Source organism: Podarcis bocagei (assembly GCF_964188305.1).
Source record: "Podarcis bocagei genome assembly, chromosome: 1".
Classification (NCBI taxonomy): domain Eukaryota; kingdom Metazoa; phylum Chordata; class Lepidosauria; order Squamata; family Lacertidae; genus Podarcis; species Podarcis bocagei.
This window is the reverse complement of record NC_138125.1, coordinates 135,181,282-135,193,008: the sequence shown is the minus strand read 5'-3', so window position 1 is coordinate 135,193,008 and position 11,727 is coordinate 135,181,282. Positions and strand designations below refer to the sequence as shown.

Sequence of the window (11,727 nt, the reverse complement as noted above, 5' to 3'; positions counted from 1 at the left end):
ATGCAGCCCAGAATTGCATTGGCTTTTTTAGCTGCTGCGTCACACTGTTGGCTCATGTCAAGTTTGTGGTCAACCAAGACTCCTAGATCCTTTTCACATGTACTGCTCTCAAGCCAGGTGTCACCCATCTTGTATTTGTGCCTCTCATTTTTTTTGCCCAAGTGCAATACTTTACATTTCTCCCTGTTAAAATTCATCTTGTTTGTTTTTGCCCAGTTCTCTAATCTGTCAAGGTCGTTTTGAAGTGTGATCCTGTCCTCTGGGGTGTTAGCCACCCCTCCCAGTTTGGTGTCATCTGCAAATTTGATCAGGATGCTCTTGAGTCCATCATCCAAGTCATTGATAAAGATGTTGAATAAGACCGGGCCCAAGACAGAACCCTGTGGCACCCCACTAGTCACTCTTCAGAGAGCAATTTGATTCAGGCAGACCTGAATCTAATTTCCCCCTATCCCATCTTACTTTCACCTTACGCAGCCATGGAACTGATGCCAGGGCCTTTGCCTTTGCTTCTGGACACTGTTCAAATTATAGGGGAAGCAGTGATGACCCAATCCTTTTTTTAATAATTCCTCTAATTTGGGGGGGGATGACGAGTCAGAGGGTGATGTCTGTGAGTTTCTCTAAGTCCTACCTCCCCCCACTAATGCTTAGAGTCTACCAGCTCCACCTGGTACGCAGGCTAAGACCCTACCTGCCCGCGGACTGTCTTGCCAGAGTGGTGCATGCTCTAGTTATCTCCCGCTTGGACTACTGCAACACGCTCTACGTGGGGCTACCTTTGAAGGTGACCCGGAAACTGCAATTAATCCAGAATGCGGCAGCTAGACTGGTGACTGGGAGTGGCCGCCGGGACCACATAACACTGGTTCTGAGAGATCTGCATTGGCTCCCAGTACGTTTCCGAGCACGATTCAAAGTGTTGGTGCTGACCTTTAAAGCCCTAAACGGCCTCGGTCCTGTATACCTGAAGGAGCGTCTCCACCCCCATCGTTCAGCCCGGACACTGAGATCCAGCGCCAAGGGCCTTCTGGCGGTTCCCTCATTGCGAGAAGTGAGGCTACAGGGAACCAGACAGAGGGCCTTCTCAGTAGTGGCGCCCTCCCTGTGGAATGCCCTCCCATCAGATGTCAAAGAGATAAACAACTACCTGACATTCAGAAGACATCTTAAGGCAGCCCTGTTCAGGGAAGTTTTTAATATGTAACACTGTGTTGTTTTTAACACTTGATTGGAAGCCACCCAGAGTGGCTGGGGAAACCCAGCCAGATGGGCGGGGTATAAATAATATATTATTATTATTATTATTATTATTATTATTATTATTATTATTATTATTATTATTATTGGAAGCCGCCCAGAGTGGCTGGGGAAACCCAGCCAGATGGGTGGGGTATAAATAATAAATTATTATTATTATTATTATTATTTTGGAAAGTCCGGCCTGCTTTAGCTCATCAAATTGTCAGTCTGGATTTCTTTTAGGAGAGGGAACCTATTTGTTGTTGTTGTTTGCTGTTAGGTTTTAGTGAGTTGGGACTGAGTTTCTTGCTAGAACTTCAGTCCTATACATACAAATTCCCTTTAAAATTGTGATTTGCTTACCTGAATTCAGAGAATCACAGAAGGACAGCTAAAAACAGTACACAAATAAAGGATTTTGAAGTGACACTTTGTCCTCACTAGTAGTATTGAAATTCACGTTTGAACAATGCAGATCACCCATTCAAATTTCTGAACAGATGGCAGATCTTCACCCCTCACGTCAGGCCAGGAGAGAGCAATCCTTTCTACTCACTCAAAAACTAAAATTCCTGTACCAAACAGTAAAGGTCTGTTGTAGCAATTAAGCATAAATGACCTGTTTCCACCCTCGATTTCAGTATTGAAATAGTAAGATATGAATTGCCCACTATTATACTGTGGTGGGAAAACATCCCATGATATCTTACTCATTTATCCTGTGGAAATACAGTGGTGCTTCACAAGACGAAATTAATTCGTTCTGCGAGTTTTTTCGTCTTGCAAATTTTTCGTCTTGCGAAGCACGGTTTCCCATAGGAACGCGGTTTTAAGAAAAAGGAAACAAACTTGCAAGACGTTTCCGTCTTGCGAAGCAAGCCCATTGGGAAATTCGTCTTGTGAAGCAACTCAAAAAACCAAAAACTATTTCGTCTTGCGAGTTTTTCGTCTTGCGAGGCATTCGTCTTGCGATGTACCACTGTAGACACTGGAGAATGATCAGCTTGTTACAAAGTGGGGAAAACCCTGGTGTAGTTTGCGAAAGATCCAGAAGACGGCAATAAAGATTCCAGCAGCAACATAGCTTAGAATAACTGCCCCCCCACCAGCAGCAGTAATGTCTCAAAACAAATGTAACTGATCTGTAGAAAACACCTGAAAAAGAGACAATGCACGTACTTTTGTACAGCAAGAAAATCTTTAATAAAATAAATAAATAAAATAAAAAAAATTTTTCCCTCTTTCCATGCACCTCCCAAGCAGTGATACTTTTTCTAGAAAAAGAGGGGCCAGAACTCACCATGCCTGTCTGTCTTGTTCTCTTATAATGGCAATGGCGCCCACCTGAGAGGGGCTGGGACTCAGTTCCAGCAAGTTCCGGTTGAAAAAAAAGCCCTGCTCTCAAGTGTTAGCAGGCAGCTGTGTTGTATACTGGGGACAATTTACATCCTAACTGTGGTGGCCACAGCAAACCCTACACTTGGGTAACTTCTAAAGTTTGTCCTGGTGTTCTGCTTTCACTTCTACACAGATGCTTCTATTTCCTGGGTTAACCCCAGAAGGGACGGTGACTTCCACATTCCACCATGGTTCCCTCACACCCTTGGTGGTAAAAGCGAGGAGAGGGCATAGAATCATAGATTCCGAGAATTGTAAAGTTTATTTTATATATACCAACACATGAAAGAAACAGGACACGAAATTAATTTTGCAGATTCCAAATTGCTCTTTAACATGGAACATCACCACAAGAGAATAATCATGGAAGCCATCGAGATAGAGAAACACCCTCACAACATGAACAAGCGTGACGACACGTCCCGCCTGCCAGACATCTGGAAATTAGCCCTCCCCACAAAAACCGACACCAGAACCAGAGACACACAGAACGCCATCTCCAATCAACCACACCAGACCCAAACCCAGACCCTCTCCACAGATAAAGTACAGACACCATCCAGTAGCCAAACCATATTGGCACCTCCGGATGCTGCACCCCCCTGCAATCCCTACACAGATCTGGCTGGCACAGGGCACAAAACCACAGCTCGCCCCTATACACGAAGCCAAGCCAGAGCACAACTAAGTGCAGTACAGCCATCTTCTCAGAAAAACTTTTCACAAGCTCAAGAGGTCAAGACACGAAAGCTTTAGCAACTAATCCACACCTAATGACCCTCCTAAGTGGTACTCAGAATATCACTCAAGAAATCACTCAAGATATCCCTCAAGTAATTAAGGAACAAAAGAAGAAAAGGCACACTAATCTGGGAACTCCCTCTCTGCCCAGAACGTTGGAGGCCATACACCACACCCCCTCAACAGTATTTATAGGAACTCAAACACTGAGATCCTGCTCTGTTCTAGTAACAAGAAGCCGAAAGCACCAGCCTGAAGATGACGAGTGAGACCTCGTCGAAACGTCGCCTAGACACCCCAACTCTTACACGGGAAGACACCCGAAGACACCAAAACCTGCATATATATATATATATATATATATATATATATATAATATTTATTCAAAGTTTAAAATTACAAAAAGAAAAAAGAACAATACAAAAAAGAATACAACAATAACAGAAAAAGAAAAAAGAAAAAGGTATAAAAATACATTCGATTAAAATAAGAAAAGAACAGATTAAACCTTTACATAACTTTCTTCCTTTACTTATTTCCTTGACCTCCTCACACCTCTCAATTTTGTATTCTAGTTCAGATCATTTTTTTCAGCAAATCCTTCCAACCTTATTTTCATTTAAGTAATTTAATTTAAAATATTATAGTTTAACACCCTCTCTTTCATCACTTTCATCAACTCATTTTTACTTAATCCTTTATATCATATCTACCAAAACTACCTAATTTTCTTTTTCCAACATCTTTCTAACAGTCCTTAATTTTACAATATTTTTGAAGATATACTTTAATTTTTTTCCAATCTTCTTCCACCGACTCTTATCCTTGGTCCCGGATTGTAAAGTTTAAAGGGACCCTGAGGGTCATCTAGTCCAACCCCCCGCAATTCAGGAATCTTAAGTAGATCATACATGGCAGATGGCCATCCAACATTGGCTTAAAAACCTCCACAACCTTCTGAGACTGTCCCACTGCCATACGACTTTTCCCAGCTGTCCCTGGCATGGGGAGCTATTAAGAACTAATGAGTTCATATCAAAGCTCTCTTTCTTCATCTCAGGATGTCAACAACCAAGTTGCCCACAGAGCTGATTGTAGCAAACAAAGGGTGTGCGTGTTTCTGTCCATGCCCTGTTGCCCAAAACACAAGCACTGTCTGTGGCAGACACAAATAATATTCCTAAGGTGATGTGACAATTAGGTCATGAGAGAGGACAGCTTCTCCTTTCTTCCCTGATGTTTCACTGTACAAGGCAGAGAGGAAAACTAGACAGGACAAGAGCAATTACATTTGTTTAATCATGTAAATGCCTCATGTGACTTGGCTGTGGGTGGGTGTCTAATGTTAACATCAAAAGGTGCAAGGGAATCGATTCCGCTGAAACACTCCTGCTCCCCAAGGTCAGCTGCCTCAACTTTTCCCCAACCCATCCCCAACAGAAAGTGGGCTGGGAGACAGGTATTTTATTTGCATCAGCCACCAGCCTGAAGTTTATGCATAAAGAGCAAACATTAAAAACACACAACTTAAATATTGTACAAATCACACCATGGTGGTCCTTATTTTAATGGCAGCTGGAAATTTTGCAGCCTTGTTGTCAGTGGCTTGTCTTGGTCCACAAAGAGGAAAGTCATGTAGAAATCAGCCAATTGTTCTGGGTGAGATAGTAATATTGGAGTAATTACTCTTTATGCAAATCTCTGCAAAAAGGAGCACAATAGCATACATGAGCCAATGAGTCAATACTGACATTTCCATATGGGTTTATACAATTTAGGAGTGTAGTTCTTGTAAAATCATCTTCAGATACTGCTTAAGGCAGAACATTTGATTGAGAAAGCTTTTCTATACTTTAAAATGGTTAGACCTTGTATATAAGATGTTATTGTATCAGGAGGACTGGATGAAAAAGAGCCATACCAATTTTATCATGGCAGACAGATTGTTGTGCTGTTCTGTATCTCCCTCAAACTGGGCTAGGAAAAATGTTCCTGGGGTGATACAGTTTTGATAGATAAGGTGGGGGAAAGGCAAGGCTCCACTTAGAATCATAGAATCGTAGAGTTGAAATGGATCATGAGGGCCATCTAGTCCAACCCCCTGCAGTGGAGGAATCTCAATTAAAGTGTCCATGACAGATGGCCATCCAACCTCTGCTTAAAAACCTCCAAGGAAGGAGAGTTCATCAACTCCCTGGGAGAGTATGTTTCATTCTTGAACAGCTCTTACTGTCAGAAAGTTCTTCCTGATGTTTAGTCAGAATCTCCTTTCTTGTAACTTGAAGCCATTGGTTTGACTCTTTTCCAGAATAGGAGGAAACAAGCTTGCGCCATCTTTCATGACAGCCCTTGAGCTATTTGAAGATAACTATTGTGGGAATGTTCTGGGGTGCAGGAGAGGATATATTGACTAATTATATCCTTATCCAACTTGTGCTAACAAGTTCCCAAAATATCAGCAGAGTTTATAGACATTCCCCTTTAAGTTCGCAACGGTAACGTGTGCACAGGTTCGCTAGAACCTCTATAATAATTACTCTGGTAATTTCCCCTTTGTTCCCTCTTAAAATACAAGACACAACACAGTCTTTATAAAAGTATAAAAGAGTTTACTCACGTTCTGTTCACAACATGATCCCAGAAGGCAGACAAGCTTAAAAAGGTTACATACACTTAGAATCTATCTTGTTGCAAGATAGACCTTATTTCCTCTCTTGGCTGAGAGCCAAGAGAGCATCTTTACATGCTTCCTCATCGAGGGAAAATGGCAGAGAGAGAGAGATGGCTGCCTGCCCTGTGCTTTTGTCATTACCTGCACAGGTGAGGCCACACCCACCTCTGGTCACATGCGGAGGAAGTCCGTCCCCAGGAAGTTTACCTGCTTGCTGGACAGACATCCCTCCCCATGTTCTAACATGTACACTCTAGGAATGTTGTCATTGACTGCTCCTGTGTTTACATCCCACAACTATCATATCTCCTCTCACTCTCTTTTCCAGGCTAAACATAGCCAACTCCCTCATAATGACGTCCTCATAATGTTCCTCATTATATGCCACCCATCTGACTCCTCATAATGCTTGGTTTCCATCTTAGTTGCCTTCCCCTCCCACTTTCCAACTGGTCCATATCCTTCTTAAATCGTGGTGCTTGGAACGGGACATAGTGTGGTCTGATCAGGGCAGGACAGAGTGGTCCTTCTTTAACCCATGTGTTCCTTTTTATTTAAAAACCAGATCCCAGGATTTCCTGTAGATGGAAAACAGAAAACATTATTTGGGCCACTTCAGGATTTTGCCCAGCCTTGACCACTGGCTAACTGGGGCTGATGGGAGTTGTAGTTCAGCAACATCTGGGGGCTGAAGGTTCTAGGATCATGTGTAGCAGGCAGTGTATCAACAGTATACGCCTGCACTGTCTTTCAAGTTTATTCTGCCAGGAAGTCTCCTAGGGACTCTTTTCCAACTGCTGACCAGGCCCAAATGAACAGACAGATTCAAGAAAAGACGTAATCAAAGAGTGGTTATTCTTCGGTGGTTTCTTGACTTGGAAGTGAGATAGAAAAAATGATCAGTGTAGCAGTATAAAAAGATAAATTGACAAAATTTATTTTATATTACTTGGCAAGGAGCTTTCCAGAGAATATGAGAGTTAAGGAACTTTACACTGACTATTAAATTCAACTTGAAGGTAGCATATAAGCCAAATGACAAAAATCTTGTGCCTTGTCATGTCAAGAAGGAACTCACATAGACATATTTTCTTGCCATGTTGAGCTTTAACGATAAACAATTAGATAAATGCTGGTTTTTTAAATCTTAGATTAGATAAATTTTTATCTTAAATTAGATAAATCTTCTAGGGAGAGTGGGATGGTGAGGCAGGGGAGGAGCAAGTGTTCAGTTCCCCTCACCTGTACATATTTTATGCTGAAATATTAAATCCTCACCCTGCCCCTGATTTATATGTAAAAGGAGCAGACTCATTAACAAACATGGCTGCCTGCCATGCCAACTGTGGTCCATTTTCTCCTTTGTTAAAAGTACCTTTTCTGCAGCTTATTTTAAGACGTCACCACTTCATACTATGTTGAGAGCAGGCCTGGCCCATCCCTAAGGCAAGGCAAGGCAGCCACCTCAGGCGACAGGATCCCCATGGGCAGCAGATCCAGCCTCCAAGGAACGCATCACCCACTGCTGCCTTAGTGCTGGCAAGAGCTGTGGCTCCTTTGAGGCCAGACCTGCCACTTCCTCGGCAGTCCTCCTCATGCCACTTCTACAGTGGCCTCTTGGCAAATAGGAGGTTGCTGCTGGTCTCCTTCAACCCTTGGGGAGGAATGGCAGAGGCTGCCTTTGGCGTCTCCTGGGTTCTGCATGCACCCAGCCTGATTCAGAACAAGCCCCTTTCTGACCTGTGACTGTCTTTGATTCCCATTTCAACTGTCGAGTAAGGTTAATAAATACTCCCCCTGCCAATATAGATCGTCACTCACCCCTTATTCCCTGGACAGAGGCATTTTGTGCTTCACCTGAAGTGCCAAAATGTCTTAGGTCAGCTCTGGTTGAGAGTTGTCAAGGGTAAGTAAAGGGTAAGCATTAGGTCCAGTCGTGGCCGACTCTGGGGTTGCGGCGCTCATCTCACTTTATTGGCCGAGGGAGCCAGAGTACAGCTTCCAGGTCATGTGGCCAGCATGACTAAGCCGCTTCTGGCGAACCAGAGCAGCACACGGAAACGCCGTTTACCTTCCCGCTGGAGCGGTACCTGTTTATCTACTGACATGCTTTCAAACTGCTAGGTTGGCAGGAGCAGGGACCGAGCAATGGGAGCTCACCCCGTCACAGGGATTCGAACCGCCAACCTTCTGATCAGCAAGTCCTAGGCTCTGTGGTTTAACCCACAGCACCACCTGCATCCCTGTTAAGGGTATGTTACTCCAATAAGCCCCTGCTTGCGGGTGCTTCTCTGGAAGTCAAAATGTATGTTTATGTTTAAAGTTTTTTTGCAAGTCCTTCTAAGGCTAGTGGAGTATGCTGAAACCAGCTAGCATCCGTAGCTCCTGGGAAACCCAGTTCCAGTCCACAGAAGAAAACTGCACTACTGAAGGAATTTTTTTTATGCACTACTGAAGGAATGAACCCAAGGCGTAGGCAGCATGTTTGCAAACTGACTGCTCTGCGCAACGACAGGCACTGTCAACAGGGAAAGCTGGCAACTGGCTTCTCTGTGAGCTGCCAAATTTTTAAGAATCTCAAACCCACACAGCTACAGGAGGAAGTGAGTAACAAAAGAATGGTGCTAACAATAGAAACACAGCAACCCTCTAGAGCTAATGTAGTGCACATTGGGTCAAAACAGTCAATTCAATCAAAACAGTCAATACCTTTTAGTAGAATTAAGAACCTTTTCAAAGCTTACAATAAGTTATCATGCTTTACTAGACTTAAAAGGTAAAGGTAAAGGGACCCCTGAACATTAGATCCAGTCGTGGCCGACTCTGGGGTTGCGGCGTTCAACTTGCTTGATTGGCCGAGGGAGCCAGCGTACAGCTTCCGGGTCATGTGGCCAGCATGACTAAGCCACTTCTGGCGAACCAGAGCAGCGCACGGAAACGCCGTTTACCTTCCCGCCGGAGCGGTACCTATTTATCTACTTGCACTTTGACATGCTTTCAAACTGCTAGGTTGGCAGGAGCAGGGACCAAGCAACGGGAGCTCACCCCGTCGCGGGGATTCGAACCGCCGACCTTCTGATTGGCAAGTCCTAGGCTCTGTGGTTTAACCCACACCCTTACTAGACTTAGGGCCACCTATATTCTAGAATGGAAAGGGGGGGTGCTTAAACTGAATTGTTTGAAATACTTGGATTTTTCCACATAAGCATAAAACAAGGAAGAAAACGAGTAACATCTAAGAGGGCAAAACAGACTGGTGTCAGAGGGAAAAGAAGTTGTACAGAAAAATCCCACCTTCTGACTACCAGAGTCACGGTTCATGGCTACCTTTGGCTTCTAAGCTTTGGGGGAACTTTATCCAAAATATAAAGCACCTAATCTACCCGTGTCTTTACTACCTCTTTGGTGCTTATAGCAGATCCTCCAGATTTTGGCAAGCTTGCGTATTTCATTTTACTGCTGTTGCAAAGTTGTGGAGCAATAAATGAGGATGCCCTTCTGCTTGCGGCTGCTGTGCTAATTTGCTGCCTGGATTGTATGTACCTTCTGTCTAACTGAAAATGAGAGACTGTGAAAGCACATAGCACAGTGCCATTATGAATAGTAGCCTCTTATAGTCGTATTCTCCAATTGTCTTCCAGGACGCAATCCTGCAATCCCATTTTTGTTTTTCTCATTCTGAAACCTTTGGTATCATCAACACTAACTCCAGATCACTTATGAATAAGTTAAAAAGCAGTGATCACAGTCCAGATCCTTCAGGGACTCCACCTCATACATTGTGAATATTATGTTTTCCTATTCTCTTTCACTGATGAGAAAATAAAATTACAGTTTATTGCTGTTTGTGTGTGTATATCATGAAATCAGCTTCACACTGTTGATTTATTATATTGGGGTAGCTTCCCATTAAGAAGTTAGTTCTTTAACAGGGGGACCCGAGTACCTCCTAGATTTACAAATGCCTTTTCATCTCAAATACGAATGTTACTATGCTATAAAAAGCAAAAGAGGTCCATTTTGAATTCAGCTGTAGCTTTCTCATTCGATTTCGATGTGCTTTAAAAACGTTCTCTGCTTCACTTGTGAAAATACTTCTGTGATGCTTCTTGGAAACCCTGAGGCCAGCAACCTGCCAAATGTGATTCCACTTTCAATTTTAACAAGTTGTTGTACGCAGGAGAAATTCATCACTGTGTTTAATCAGGACTATCTCAGCTGTCAGGATTTGATGAGAATTCTCACTTGCCGTCTCCAGCCTCAAGGTTCCTCCCTTTGGAATGCTAGGAGCTGAAAAGACAGCCAGGACCTTTGGAATGAAGGAAACACAACAGGATTTTTTTTTAAAAAACCTAACTATTATCAGTGGGTAAGTCTTTTCATCAGGCAAGGCAAATATATTCAGAAGAAGTCCCCTAAGTCTGTTTAAAAGAAGATATTCATTTTAACTAATGTGTTGAAATTTTTATGGTGGTATGGGGAATATTTTATCCCACTGCCCCACTGGCCCTAAACTATATCTCCAGGATACTTACCAGGGATGGCCAATCCTGTTTCACTGCCTGAAGCAAAATGGGAAGCTGCTTCCCCCTGTCCCCGCATCAAAGCCTTGCTTTCCAGGGCTGCGTGGTGGCAGTGGTGATGGCTTCCGGGGAGATCTCACAAGATCTTGAGAGCTCTGTGAGATCTTGCCAGGAGCCCCGTCTGCACAACCCTGGCTGGGGTGGCCAGGGTGCCTGTGGAGGCGGGTTGCCATAGGGTTAGGGTTTGGGTTGGGTCAGGGTTAGCATTAGGTTTGGGTTAGCATTAGGGTTAGTGTAGGGTTAGAGATAGCCTTGTGGTTCCCTAAGGGGTAGGGGTAGGGCTGGAGATACATTTAAAGCTAGGGCTAGGGTTAGGGCTGCAGCAATGACTTGAGGTAGACTCCACCATGGGAGCAGGGCCGGGCCGGGAGACTGCTAGAGTCCTGTCTACTCAAGCTGCATGGGATCAGTTCCAATCCATTACCTCCGAGGATGTGGACAGGCTGCTTGGGTGAGTGAAACCGAACACCTGTCTCCTTGGTAAATGTGAGCTGGGAAGGGCTGGGTGATGCGCTCCTCTGCTTTCCTCTGTGAGGGAGCCTTCCCAGACCCACTGAAAGAGGCAGTTATTAAACTGCTTCTTAAAAAAACATACAGTGGTACTTCAGGTTATGAACTTAATTCGTTCTGGAAGTCCATTCTTAACCCAAAGCATTCTTAACCCAAGGGGTTCATTCCTTACATAGGCCCCAGAAGTGGATTCTGTTTGAATCCCGGGCAAAATTCACAACCCAGAACACCTACTTCCAGGTCTGTGGAGTTCGTAACCTGAAGCATTCATAAGCAGGACTGTTCGTAACCTGAGGCACCACTGTATTTGGACCCGGCCAATATGACCAACTACCGCCCAGTCTCAAATCTTGGGCAAAGTGTTTGAGTGGCAGTGGAGTAGCGTGGGGGGTGCAGGGGGGTCCGGCCGCACCGGGCGCAACATCTGGGGGGGCGCGCTCGCACTCGCAGCTCTCTGCCCCTACCTGGCTCACTCTCCCTCTCTCACTGCAGTGCTGGCTGTGTGAATCCGAGCCGAGCCGCTGGGTCGCCGCCCACTGTGGAGGGGGGGGTGCCAGGCATGCGGTGCAGAGAGAGAGCGAG

The 11,727-nt window shown here is 44.4% G+C and overlaps 1 long non-coding RNA gene across 1 annotated transcript; it reads right to left on the bottom strand.

Moving 5' to 3' along the window:
* Positions 1–9,896: 9,896 nt before the first annotated feature.
* Positions 9,897–10,677, bottom strand: LOC308584759. Its single transcript, XR_014006996.1, has 2 exons — positions 10,588–10,677; positions 9,897–10,361 (listed from the first exon to the last, which is right to left on the bottom strand). It is a non-coding gene; the product is annotated as an uncharacterized lncRNA (long non-coding RNA).
* Between the last annotated feature and the right edge of the window lie 1,050 nt (positions 10,678–11,727).